A 12,194-nucleotide genomic window follows, 5' to 3' on the forward strand; every position below is an offset into this window, starting at 1 on the left:
ACCTCATTTTATTACTGCAATTTTTGGCATACCAAATGAAGATGGCAATCAGTTTTCCCCCTCAATCAGACGAATGATTGCTTTTGTAACATTAATGGCCAGAAGGTCTATACTACAAAATTGGAAAGAAGTAAATCCTCCTACTACATTTCAGTGGCTTTCTCAAACTATTTCTTATCTGAGTTTGGAAAAAATTAGAAGCACTATTTTTGACTCATCAATTAAATTTGAAGAAACTTGGAGAACCGTTTATTCGACATTTTCATATGAATTAATTTGGCCTTTTCCGGACCTTTCTGCTTATTCATGTTCAGGTATGGAGTTCCGGAGTTCTTTGACACTATCTTATACTTGTAAACTGTTGTTATTGCCTATGTTAGTTTAGTTTAGTGTTTTATTTTTTTTTAATATATATTTTTTCTCACATATTTTTTAATATTTTTTTTCTTTTTTAATGGTTATTTGTTTTTTTTTCATATAATCATGTGGACTTGATTAAGGTACTTTCTTTTGTTGATGTTTAGTAGGATATTATTATCTTATTATCAATGTGATTTCAAGTCTATTGTATTTATAATTTACTTATTATTATGTTTATTTTTTTTGTGTATATGTGAAAATCAATAAAAAGATTGAAAAAGAAAAGGAATCCCCCCGTTGCAGAGTGGAGTAATATCGGACTCCAATAGAGTCAGGCTCGGCCTCGGGAATCCCCCCGTTGCAGAGAGGAGTAATATCGGACTCCAATAGAGTCAGGCTCGGCCTCGGGAATCCCCCCGTTGCAGAGAGGAGTAATATCGCTTACCGATACAGTCAGGCTCGGCCTCAGGAATCCCCCCGTTGCAGAGAGGAATAATATCCCTCACTGATACAGTCAGGCTCGGACCCAGGAATCTCCCCGTTGTAGAGAGGAGTAATATCACTTACCGATAGAGTCACGCTCGGCCTCAGGAATCCCCCCGTAACAGAGAGGAGTAATATCGCTTATCGATAGAGTCACGTTTGGCCTCGGGAATCCCCCCGTTGCAGAGAGGAGTAATATCTCATACCGTTGCAGTCAGGCTCGGCCTCAGGACCCCCCCACCCCGTTGCAGAGAGGAATAATATCGCTTACCGATAGAGTCAGGCTCGGCCTCAGATATCCCCCCGTTGTAGAGAGGAGTAATATCGTTTACCAATACAGTCACGCTTGGACTCAGGAATCCCCCCGTTGCAGAGAGGAGTAATATCGCTTACCGATACAGTCAGGCTCGGCCTCAGGAATCCCCCCGTTGCAGAGAGGAGTAATATCGCTACCAATACAGTCAGGCTCGGCCGCAGGAATACCCCCGTTGCAGAGAGGAGTAATATCGCTTACCGATACAGTCAGGCTCGGTCTCAGGAATCCCCCCATTCCAGAGAAGAGTAATATCGCTTCCCGATAGAGTCACGTTCGGCCTCGGGAATCCCCCCATTGCAGAGTGGAGTAATATCGCTTACCGATACAGTCAGGCTCGGCCTCAGGAATCCCCCCATTGCAGAGTGGAGTAATATCGCTTACCGATACAGTCAGGCTCGGCCTCAGGAATCCCCCCATTGCAGAGAGGAGTAATATTGCTTATCGATAGAGTCACGTTCGGCCTCTGGAATCCCCCCGTAACAGAGAGGAGTAATATCGCTTATCGATAGAGTCACGTTCAGCCTCGGGAATCCCCCCGTTCCAGAGAGGAGTAATATCGCTTCGCTATAGAGTCACGCTCGGCCTCAGGAAACCCACCCCCCCCATTGCAGAGTGGAGTAATATCGCTTACCGATAGAGTCAGGCTCGGCCTCAGATATCCCCCCGTTGCAGAGAGGAGTAATATTGCTTACAGATACAGTCACGCTTGGACTCAGGAATCCCCCCGTTGCAGAGAGGAGTAATATCGCTTACCGATACAGTCAGGCTCGGCCTCAGGACCCCCCCACCCCGTTGCAGAGAGGAATAATATCGCTTACCGATAGAGTCAGGCTCGGCCTCAGATATCCCCCCGTTGCAGAGAGGAGTAATATCGTTTAACAATACAGTCACGCTTGGACTCAGGAATCCCCCCGTTGCAGAGAGGAGTAATATCGCTTACCGATATAGTCAGGCTCAGCCTCAGGAATCCCCCCGTTGCAGAGAGGAGTAATATCTCTTACCGTTGCAGTCAGGCTCAGCCTCAGGACCCCCCCACCCCGTTGCAGAGAGGAATAATATTGCTTACCGATAGAGTCAGGCTCGGCCTCAGATATCCCCCCCCTTGCAGAGAGGAGTAATATCGTTTACCGATACAGTCATGCTTGGACTCAGGAATCCCCCCGTTGCAGAGAGGAGTAATATCGCTTACCGATAGAGTCAAGTTCGGCCTCGGGAATCCCCCCGTTGTAGAGAGGAGTAACATCGCTTACCGATACAGTCAGGCTCGGCCTCTGGAACCCCCCCCCCCCCCCCCCGTTGCAGAGAGGAGTAATATCGCTTACAGATATAGTCAGGCTCAGCCTCAGGAATCCCCCCGTTGCAGAGAGGAGTAATATCTCTTACCGTTGCAGTCAGGCTCAGCCTCAGGACCCCCCCCACCCCGTTGCAGAGAGGAGTAATATCGCTTACCGATAGAGTCAGGCTCGGCCTCAGGAATCCCCCCGTTGCAGATAGGAGTAATATCGCTTACCGATAGATTCAGTCTCGGCCTCAGGACCCCCCGTTGCAGAGAGAAATAATATCGCTTACCAATACAGTCAGGCTCGGCCTCAGGAAACCACCTCCATTGCAGAGTGGAGTAATATCGCTTACCGTTGCAGTCAGGGTCAGCCTCAGGACCCCCCCCCCCCCCACCCCGTTGCAGAGTGGAGTAATATCGCTTACCAATAGAGTCAGGCTCGGCCTCAGATATCCCCCCGTTGCAGAGAGGAGTAATATTGCTTACCGATACAGTCAGGCTCGGCCTCAGGAATCCCCCCGTTGCAGAGAGGAGTAATATCGTTTACCGATACAGTCAGGCTTGGCCTCAGGAATCCCCCCGTTGCAGAGAGGAGTAATATCGCTTCCCTATAGAGTCACGCTCCGCCTCAGGAAACCCCCCCCCCCCCCCATTGCAGAGTGGAGTGATATTGCTTACCGATAGAGTCACGTTCGGCCTCAGGAATCCCCCCGTTGCAGAGTGGAGTAATATCGCTTTCCGATAGAGTCAGGTTCGGCCTTAGGAATCCCCCCGTTGCAGAGAGGAGTAATATCGCTTACCGATACAGTCAGGCTAGGCCTCGGGAATCCCCCCGTTGCAGAGAGGAGTAATATCGTTTACCGATACAGTCAGGCTCGGCCTCAGGAATCGCCCCCCCCGCATTGCAGAGAGGAGTAATATCGCTTACCGTTGCAGTCAGGCTCGGCCTCAGGAATCCCCCCGTTGCAGAGAGGAGTAATATCGTTTACCGATACAGTCAGGCTCGGCCTCAGGAATCGCCCCCCCCGCATTGCAGAGTGGAGTAATATCGCTTACCGATAGAGTCACGTTCGGCCTCGGGAATCCCCCCATTGCAGAGTGGAGTAATATCGCTTACCGATACAGTCAGGCTCGGCCTCAGGAATCCCCCCATTGCAGAGAGGAGTAATATCGCTTACCGATAGAGTCAGGCTCGGCCTCAGGAATCCCCCCGTTGCAGAGAGGAGTAATATCGCTTACCGATAGAGTCACGTTCGGCCTCAGGAATCCCCCCATTGCAGAGTGGAGTAATATCGCTTACCGATAGAGTCAGGCTCGGCCTCAGGAATCCCCCCGTTGTAGAGAGGCGTAATATTGCTTACCGATAGAGTCACGTTCGGCCTCAGGAATCCCCCCGTTGCAGAGTGGAGTAATATCGCTTTCCGATAGAGTCAGGTTCGGCCTTAGGAATCCCCCCGTTGCAGAGAGGAGTAATATCGCTTACCGATACAGTCAGGCTAGGCCTCGGGAATCCCCCCGTTGCAGAAAGGAGTAATATCGCTTACCGTTGCAGTCAGGCTCGGCCTCAGGACCCCCCCACCCCGTTGCAGATAGGAATAATATCGCTTACCGATACAGTCAGGCTCGGCCTCAGGAACCCCCCCCGTTGCAGAGAGGAATAGTATCGCTTACCGATATAGTCAGGCTCAGCCTCAGGAATCCCCGCGTTGCAGAGAGGAGTAATACCGCTTACCGATAGAGTCATGCTCGGCCTCTGGAATCTCCCGTTGCAGAGAGCAGTAATATCACTTAACGATACAGTCAGGCTCGGCCTCAGGAATCCCCCCGTTGCAGAAAGGAGTAATATCGCTTACCGTTGCAGTCAGGCTCGGCCTCAGAACCCCCCGACCCCGTTGCAGAGAGGAATAATATCGCTTACCGATAGAGTCAGGCTCGGCCTCAGATATCCCCCCGTTGCAGAGAGGAGTAATATCGTTTACCAATACATATGTTTTGGTCATGTCCCACTTTACATAATTATTGGAAGGATATATTTACTACTATTTCCTCAATTTGGAATATAGATTTACAACCTCATTTTATTACTGCAATTTTTGGCATACCAAATGAAGATGGCAATCAGTTTTCCCCCTCAATCAGACGAATGATTGCTTTTGTAACATTAATGGCCAGAAGGTCTATACTACAAAATTGGAAAGAAGTAAATCCTCCTACTACATTTCAGTGGCTTTCTCAAACTATTTCTTATCTGAGTTTGGAAAAAATTAGAAGCACTATTTTTGACTCATCAATTAAATTTGAAGAAACTTGGAGACCGTTTATTCGACATTTTCATATGAATTAATTTGGCCTTTTCCGGACCTTTCTGCTTATTCATGTTCAGGTATGGAGTTCCGGAGTTCTTTGACACTATCTTATACTTGTAAACTGTTGTTATTGCCTATGTTAGTTTAGTTTAGTGTTTTATTTTTTTTTAATATATATTTTTTCTCACATATTTTTTAATATTTTTTTTCTTTTTTAATGGTTATTTGTTTTTTTTTCATATAATCATGTGGACTTGATTAAGGTACTTTCTTTTGTTGATGTTTAGTAGGATATTATTATCTTATTATCAATGTGATTTCAAGTCTATTGTATTTATAATTTACTTATTATTATGTTATTTTTTTTTGTGTATATGTGAAAATCAATAAAAAGATTGAAAAAGAAAAGGAATCCCCCCGTTGCAGAGTGGAGTAATATCGGACTCCAATAGAGTCAGGCTCGGCCTCGGGAATCCCCCCGTTGCAGAGAGGAGTAATATCGGACTCCAATAGAGTCAGGCTCGGCCTCGGGAATCCCCCCGTTGCAGAGAGGAGTAATATCGCTTACCGATACAGTCAGGCTCGGCCTCAGGAATCCCCCCGTTGCAGAGAGGAGTAATATCGCTTACCGATACAGTCAGGCTCGGACCCAGGAATCCCCCCGTTGCAGAGAGGAGTAATATCGCTCACCGATACATTCAGGCTCGGCCTCAAGAATCCCCCCGTTGCAGAGAGGAGTTATATCGCTTACCGATAGAGTCACGCTCGGCCTGAGGACACCCCGTTGCAGAGAGGAATAATATCCCTCACTGATACAGTCAGGCTCGGCCTCAGGAAACCCCCCCACCCCCGTTGCAGAGAGGAGAAATATCGCTTACCGTTGCAGTCAGGGTCAGCATCAGGACCCCCCCCCCACCCCGTTGCAGAGAGGAATAATATCGCTTACCGATACAATCAGGCTCGGACCCAGGAATCTCCCCGTTGTAGAGAGGAGTAATATCACTTACCGATAGAGTCACGCTCGGCCTCAGGAATCCCCCCGTAACAGAGAGGAGTAATATCGCTTATCGATAGAGTCACGTTTGGCCTCGGGAATCCCCCCGTTGCAGAGAGGAGTAATATCTCATACCGTTGCAGTCAGGCTCGGCCTCAGGACCCCCCCACCCCGTTGCAGAGAGGAATAATATCGCTTACCGATAGAGTCAGGCTCGGCCTCAGATATCCCCCCGTTGTAGAGAGGAGTAATATCGTTTACCAATACAGTCACGCTTGGACTCAGGAATCCCCCCGTTGCAGAGAGGAGTAATATCGCTTACCGATAGAGTCAGTCTCGGCCGCAGGAATACCCACGTTGCAGAGAGGAGTAATATCGCTACCAATACAGTCAGGCTCGGCCGCAGGAATACCCCCGTTGCAGAGAGGAGTAATATCGCTTACCGATACAGTCAGGCTCGGTCTCAGGAATCCCCCCACCACGTTGCAGAGAAGAGTAATATCGCTTCCCGATAGAGTCACGTTCGGCCTCGGGAATCCCCCCATTGCAGAGTGGAGTAATATCGCTTACCGATACAGTCAGGCTCGGCCTCAGGAATCCCCCCATTGCAGAGAAGAGTAATATCGCTTACCGATACAGTCAGGCTCGGCCTCAGGAATCCCCCCATTCCAGAGAAGAGTAATATCGCTTCCCGATAGAGTCACGTTCGGCCTCGGGAATCCCCCCATTGCAGAGTGGAGTAATATCGCTTACCGATACAGTCAGGCTCGGCCTCAGGAATCCCCCCATTGCAGAGAAGAGTAATATCGCTTACCGATACAGTCAGGCTCGGCCTCAGGAATCCCCCCATTGCAGAGAGGAGTAATATTGCTTATCGATAGAGTCACGTTCGGCCTCTGGAATCCCCCCGTAACAGAGAGGAGTAATATCGCTTATCGATAGAGTCACGTTCAGCCTCGGGAATCCCCCCGTTCCAGAGAGGAGTAATATCGCTTCGCTATAGAGTCACGCTCGGCCTCAGGAAACCCACCCCCCCCATTGCAGAGTGGAGTAATATCGCTTACCGATAGAGTCAGGCTCGGCCTCAGATATCCCCCCGTTGCAGAGAGGAGTAATATTGCTTACAGATACAGTCACGCTTGGACTCAGGAATCCCCCCGTTGCAGAGAGGAGTAATATCGCTTACCGTTGCAGTCAGGCTCAGCCTCAGGACCCCCCCACCCCGTTGCAGAGAGGAATAATATTGCTTACCGATAGAGTCAGGCTCGGCCTCAGATATCCCCCCCCTTGCAGAGAGGAGTAATATCGTTTACCGATACAGTCATGCTTGGACTCAGGAATCCCCCCGTTGCAGAGAGGAGTAATATCTCTTACCGTTGCAGTCAGGCTCAGCCTCAGGAATCCCCCCGTTGCAGTGTGGAGTAATATCGCTTACCGATAGAGTCAAGTTCGGCCTCGGGAATCCCCCCGTTGTAGAGAGGAGTAACATCGCTTACCGATACAGTCAGGCTCGGCCTCTGGAAACCCCCCCCCCCCCGTTGCAGAGAGGAGTAATATCGCTTACAGATATAGTCAGGCTCAGCCTCAGGAATCCCCCCGTTGCAGAGAGGAGTAATATCTCTTACCGTTGCAGTCAGGCTCAGCCTCAGGACCCCCCCCACCCCGTAACAGAGAGGAGTAATATCGCTTACCGATAGTGTCAGTCTCGGCCGCAGGAATACCCACGTTGCAGAGAGGAGTAATATCGCTTACCAATACAGTCAGGCTCGGCCTCAGGAATCCCCCCGTTGCAGATAGGAGTAATATCGCTTACCGATAGATTCAGTCTCGGCCTCAGGACCCCCCGTTGCAGAGAGAAATAATATCGCTTACCAATACAGTCAGGCTCGGCCTCAGGAAACCACCTCCATTGCAGAGTGGAGTAATATCGCTTACCGTTGCAGTCAGGGTCAGCCTCAGGACCCCCCCCCCCCCCACCCCGTTGCAGAGAGGAATAATATCGATTACCGATACAGTCACGCTTGGACTCAGGAATCCCCCCGTTGCAGAGAGAAGTAATATCGCTTCCCTATAGAGTCACGCTCCGCCTCAGGAACCCCCCCCCCCATTGCAGAGAGGAATAATATCGCTTACCAATAGAGTCAGGCTCGGCCTCAGATATCCCCCCGTTGCAGAGAGGAGTAATATCGTTTACCGATACAGTCATGCTTGGCATCAGGAATCCCCCCGTTGCAGAGAGGAGTAATATCACTTCCCGATACAGTCAGGCTCGGCCTCAAGAATCCCCCCGTTGCAGAGAGGAGTAATATCGCTTCCCTATAGAGTCACGCTCGGCCTGAGGACACCCCGTTGCAGAGAGGAATAATATCCCTCACTGATACAGTCAGGCTCGGCCTCAGAACCCCCCCACCCCATTGCAGAGAGGAGTAATATCGCTCACCGATACATTCAGGCTCGGCCTCAAGAATCCCCCCGTTGCAGAGAGGAGTAATATCGCTTCCCTATAGAGTCACGCTCGGCCTGAGGACACCCCGTTGCAGAGAGGAATAATATCCCTCACTGATACAGTCAGGCTCGGCCTCAGGAAACCCCCCCACCCCCGTTGCAGAGAGGAGAAATATCGCTTACCGTTGCAGTCAGGGTCAGCATCAGGACCCCCCCCCCACCCCGTTGCAGAGAGGAATAATATTGCTTACCGATACAATCAGGCTCGGACCCAGGAATCTCCCCGTTGTAGAGAGGAGTAATATCACTTACCGATAGAGTCACGCTCGGCCTCAGGAATCCCCCCGTAACAGAGAGGAGTAATATCGCTTATCGATAGAGTCACGTTTGGCCTCGGGAATCCCCCCGTTGCAGAGAGGAGTAATATCTCATACCGTTGCAGTCAGGCTCGGCCTCAGGACCCCCCCACCCCGTTGCAGAGAGGAATAATATCGCTTACCGATAGAGTCAGGCTCGGCCTCAGATATCCCCCCGTTGCAGAGAGGAGTAATATCGTTTACCAATACAGTCACGCTTGGACTCAGGAATCCCCCCGTTGCAGAGAGGAGTAATATCACTTACCGATACAGTCAGGCTCGGTCTCAGGAATACCCACGTTGCAGAGAGGAGTAATATCACTTACCGATACAGTCAGGCTTGGCCTCAGGAATACCCACGTTGCAGAGAGGAGTAATATCGCTTACCGATACAGTCAGGCTCGGTCTCAGGAATACCCACGTTGCAGAGAGGAGTAATATCACTTACCGATACAGTCAGGCTCGGCCTCAGGAATACCCACGTTGCAGAGAGGAGTAATATCGCTTACCGATACAGTCAGGCTCGGTCTCAGGAATCCCCCCACCACGTTGCAGAGAAGAGTAATATCGCTTACTGATACAGTCAGGCTCGGCCTCAGGAATCCCCCCATTCCAGAGAAGAGTAATATCGCTTCCCGATAGAGTCACGTTCGGCCTCGGGAATCCCCCCATTGCAGAGTGGAGTAATATCGCTTACCGATACAGTCAGGCTCGGCCTCAGGAATCCCCCCATTGCAGAGAGGAGTAATATTGCTTATCGATAGAGTCACGTTCGGCCTCTGGAATCCCCCCGTAACAGAGAGGAGTAATATCGCTTATCGATAGAGTCACGTTCAGCCTCGGGAATCCCCCCGTTCCAGAGAGGAGTAATATCGCTTCGCTATAGAGTCACGCTCGGCCTCAGGAAACCCACCCCCCCCATTGCAGAGTGGAGTAATATCGCTTACCGATAGAGTCAGGCTTGGCCTCAGATATCCCCCCGTTGCAGAGAGGAGTAATATTGCTTACAGATACAGTCACGCTTGGACTCAGGAATCCCCCCGTTGCAGAGAGGAGTAATATCGCTTACCGTTGCAGTCAGGCTCGGCCTCAGGACCCCCCAACCCCGTTGCAGAGAGGAATAATATCGCTTACCGATAGAGTCAGGCTCGGCCTCTGGAACCCCCCCCCGTTGCAGAGAGGAGTAATATCGCTTACAGATATAGTCAGGCTCAGCCTCAGGAATCCCCCCGTTGCAGAGAGGAGTAATATCTCTTACCGTTGCAGTCAGGCTCAGCCTCAGGACCCCCCCCACCCCGTTGCAGAGAGGAGTAATATCGCTTACCGATAGTGTCAGTCTCGGCCGCAGGAATACCCACGTTGCAGAGAGGAGTAATATCGCTTACCGATAGAGTCAAGTTCGGCCTCGGGAATCCCCCCGTTGCAGAGAGGAGTAATATCGCTTCCCGATAGAGTCACGCTCGGCCTCAGGAATCCCCCCATTGCAGAGTGGAGTAATATCGCTTACCGATAGAGTCAGGCTCGGCCTCAGGAATCCACCCCCCCCCAATTGCAGAGTGGAGTAATATCGCTTACCGATACAGTCACGTTCGGCCTCAGGAATCCCCCCGTTGCAGAGAGGAGTAATATCGTTTACCAATACAGTCACGCTTGGACTCAGGAATCCCCCCGTTGCAGAGAGGAGTAATATCGCTTACCGATACAGTCAGGCTCGGCCTCAGGAATCCCCCCGTAACAGAGAGGAGTAATATCGCTTACCGATAGAGTCAGTCTCGGCCGCAGGAATACCCACGTTGCAGAGAGGAGTAATATCGCTTACCAATACAGTCAGTCTCGGCCGCAGGAATACCCACGTTGCAGAGAGGAGTAATATCGCTTACCAATACAGTCAGTCTCGGCCGCAGGAATACCCACGTTGCAGAGAGGAGTAATATCGCTTACCGATAGAGTCAGTCTCGGCCGCAGGAATACCCACGTTGCAGAGAGGAGTAATATCGCTTACCGATAGAGTCAGTCTCGGCCGCAGGAATACCCACGTTGCAGAGAGGAGTAATATCGCTTACCGATACAGTCAGGCTCGGCCTCAGGAACCCCCCCACCACGTTGCAGAGAGGAGTAATATCGCTTCCCGATAGAGTCACGCTCGGCCTCAGGAACCCCCCCACCACGTTGCAGAGAGGAGTAATATCGCTTACCGATAGAGTCAGGCTCGGCCTCAGGAACCCCCCCACCACGTTGCAGAGAGGAGTAATATCACTTACCGATACAGTCACGTTCGGCCTCAGGAATCCCCCCATTGCAGAGTGGAGTAATATCGCTTACCGATACAGTCACGTTCGGCCTCAGGAATCCCCCCATTGCAGAGTGGAGTAATATCGCTTACCGATACAGTCAGGCTCGGCCACAGGAATCCACCCCCCCCCAATTGCAGAGTGGAGTAATATCACTTACCGATACAGTCACGTTCGGCCTCGGTAATCCCCCCATTGCAGTGAGGAGTAATATCACTTACCGATACAGTCACGCTCGGCCTCAGGAACCCCCACCCCTCCATTGCAGAGTGGAGTAATATCGCTTACCGATACAGTCATGCTTGGACTCAGGAATCCCCCCGTTGCAGAGAGGAGTAATATCGCTTATCGATAGAGTCACGTTCGGCCTCGGGAATCCCCCCGTAACAGAGAGGAGTAATATCGCTTATCGATAGAGTCACGTTCGGCCTCGGGAATCCCCCCGTTGCAGAGAGGAGTAATATCGCTTCGCTATAGAGTCACGCTCGGCCTCAGGAACCCCACCCCCCCCCATTGCAGAGTGGAGTAATATCGCTTACCGATAGAGTCAGGCTCGGCCTCAGATATCCCCCCGTTGCAGAGAGGAGTAATATCACTTACCGATACAGTCATGCTCGGCCTCAGGAATCCCCCCGTTGCAGAGAGGAGTAATATCACTTACTGATACAGTCAGGCTCAGCCACAGGAATCCCCCCGTTGCAGAGAGGAGTAATATCTCTTACCGTTGCAGTCAGGCTCAGCCTCAGGACCCCCCCACCCCGTTGCAGAGAGGAATAATATTGCTTACCGATAGAGTCAGGCTCGGCCTCAGATATCCCCCCCCTTGCAGAGAGGAGTAATATCGTTTACCGATACAGTCATGCTTGGACTCAAGAATCCCCCCGTTGCAGAGAGGAGTAATATCACTTACCGATACAGTCACGTTCGGCCTCAGGAATCCCCCCGTTGCAGAGAGGAGTAATATCGCTTCCCGATAGAGTCACGCTCGGCCTCAGGAACCCCCCCACCACGTTGCAGAGAGGAGTAATATCGCTTACCGATACAGTCAGGCTCGGCCTCAGGATTCGCCCCCTTGCAGAGAGGAGTAATATCGCTTACCGATAGAGTCAGGCTCGGCCTCAGGAATCCACCCCCCCCAATTGCAGAGTGGAGTAATATCACTTACCGATACAGTCACGTTCGGCTTCGGTAATCCCCCCATTGCAGTGAGGAGTAATATCACTTACCGATACAGTCACGCTCGGCCTCAGGAACCCCCACCCCTCCATTGCAGAGTGGAGTAATATCGCTTACCGATACAGTCATGCTTGGACTCAGGAATCCCCCCGTTGCAGAGAGGAGTAATATCGCTTACCGATAGAGTC

Source organism: Hypanus sabinus, chromosome 1, assembly GCF_030144855.1.
Source record: "Hypanus sabinus isolate sHypSab1 chromosome 1, sHypSab1.hap1, whole genome shotgun sequence".
Classification (NCBI taxonomy): Eukaryota; Metazoa; Chordata; class Chondrichthyes; order Myliobatiformes; family Dasyatidae; genus Hypanus; species Hypanus sabinus.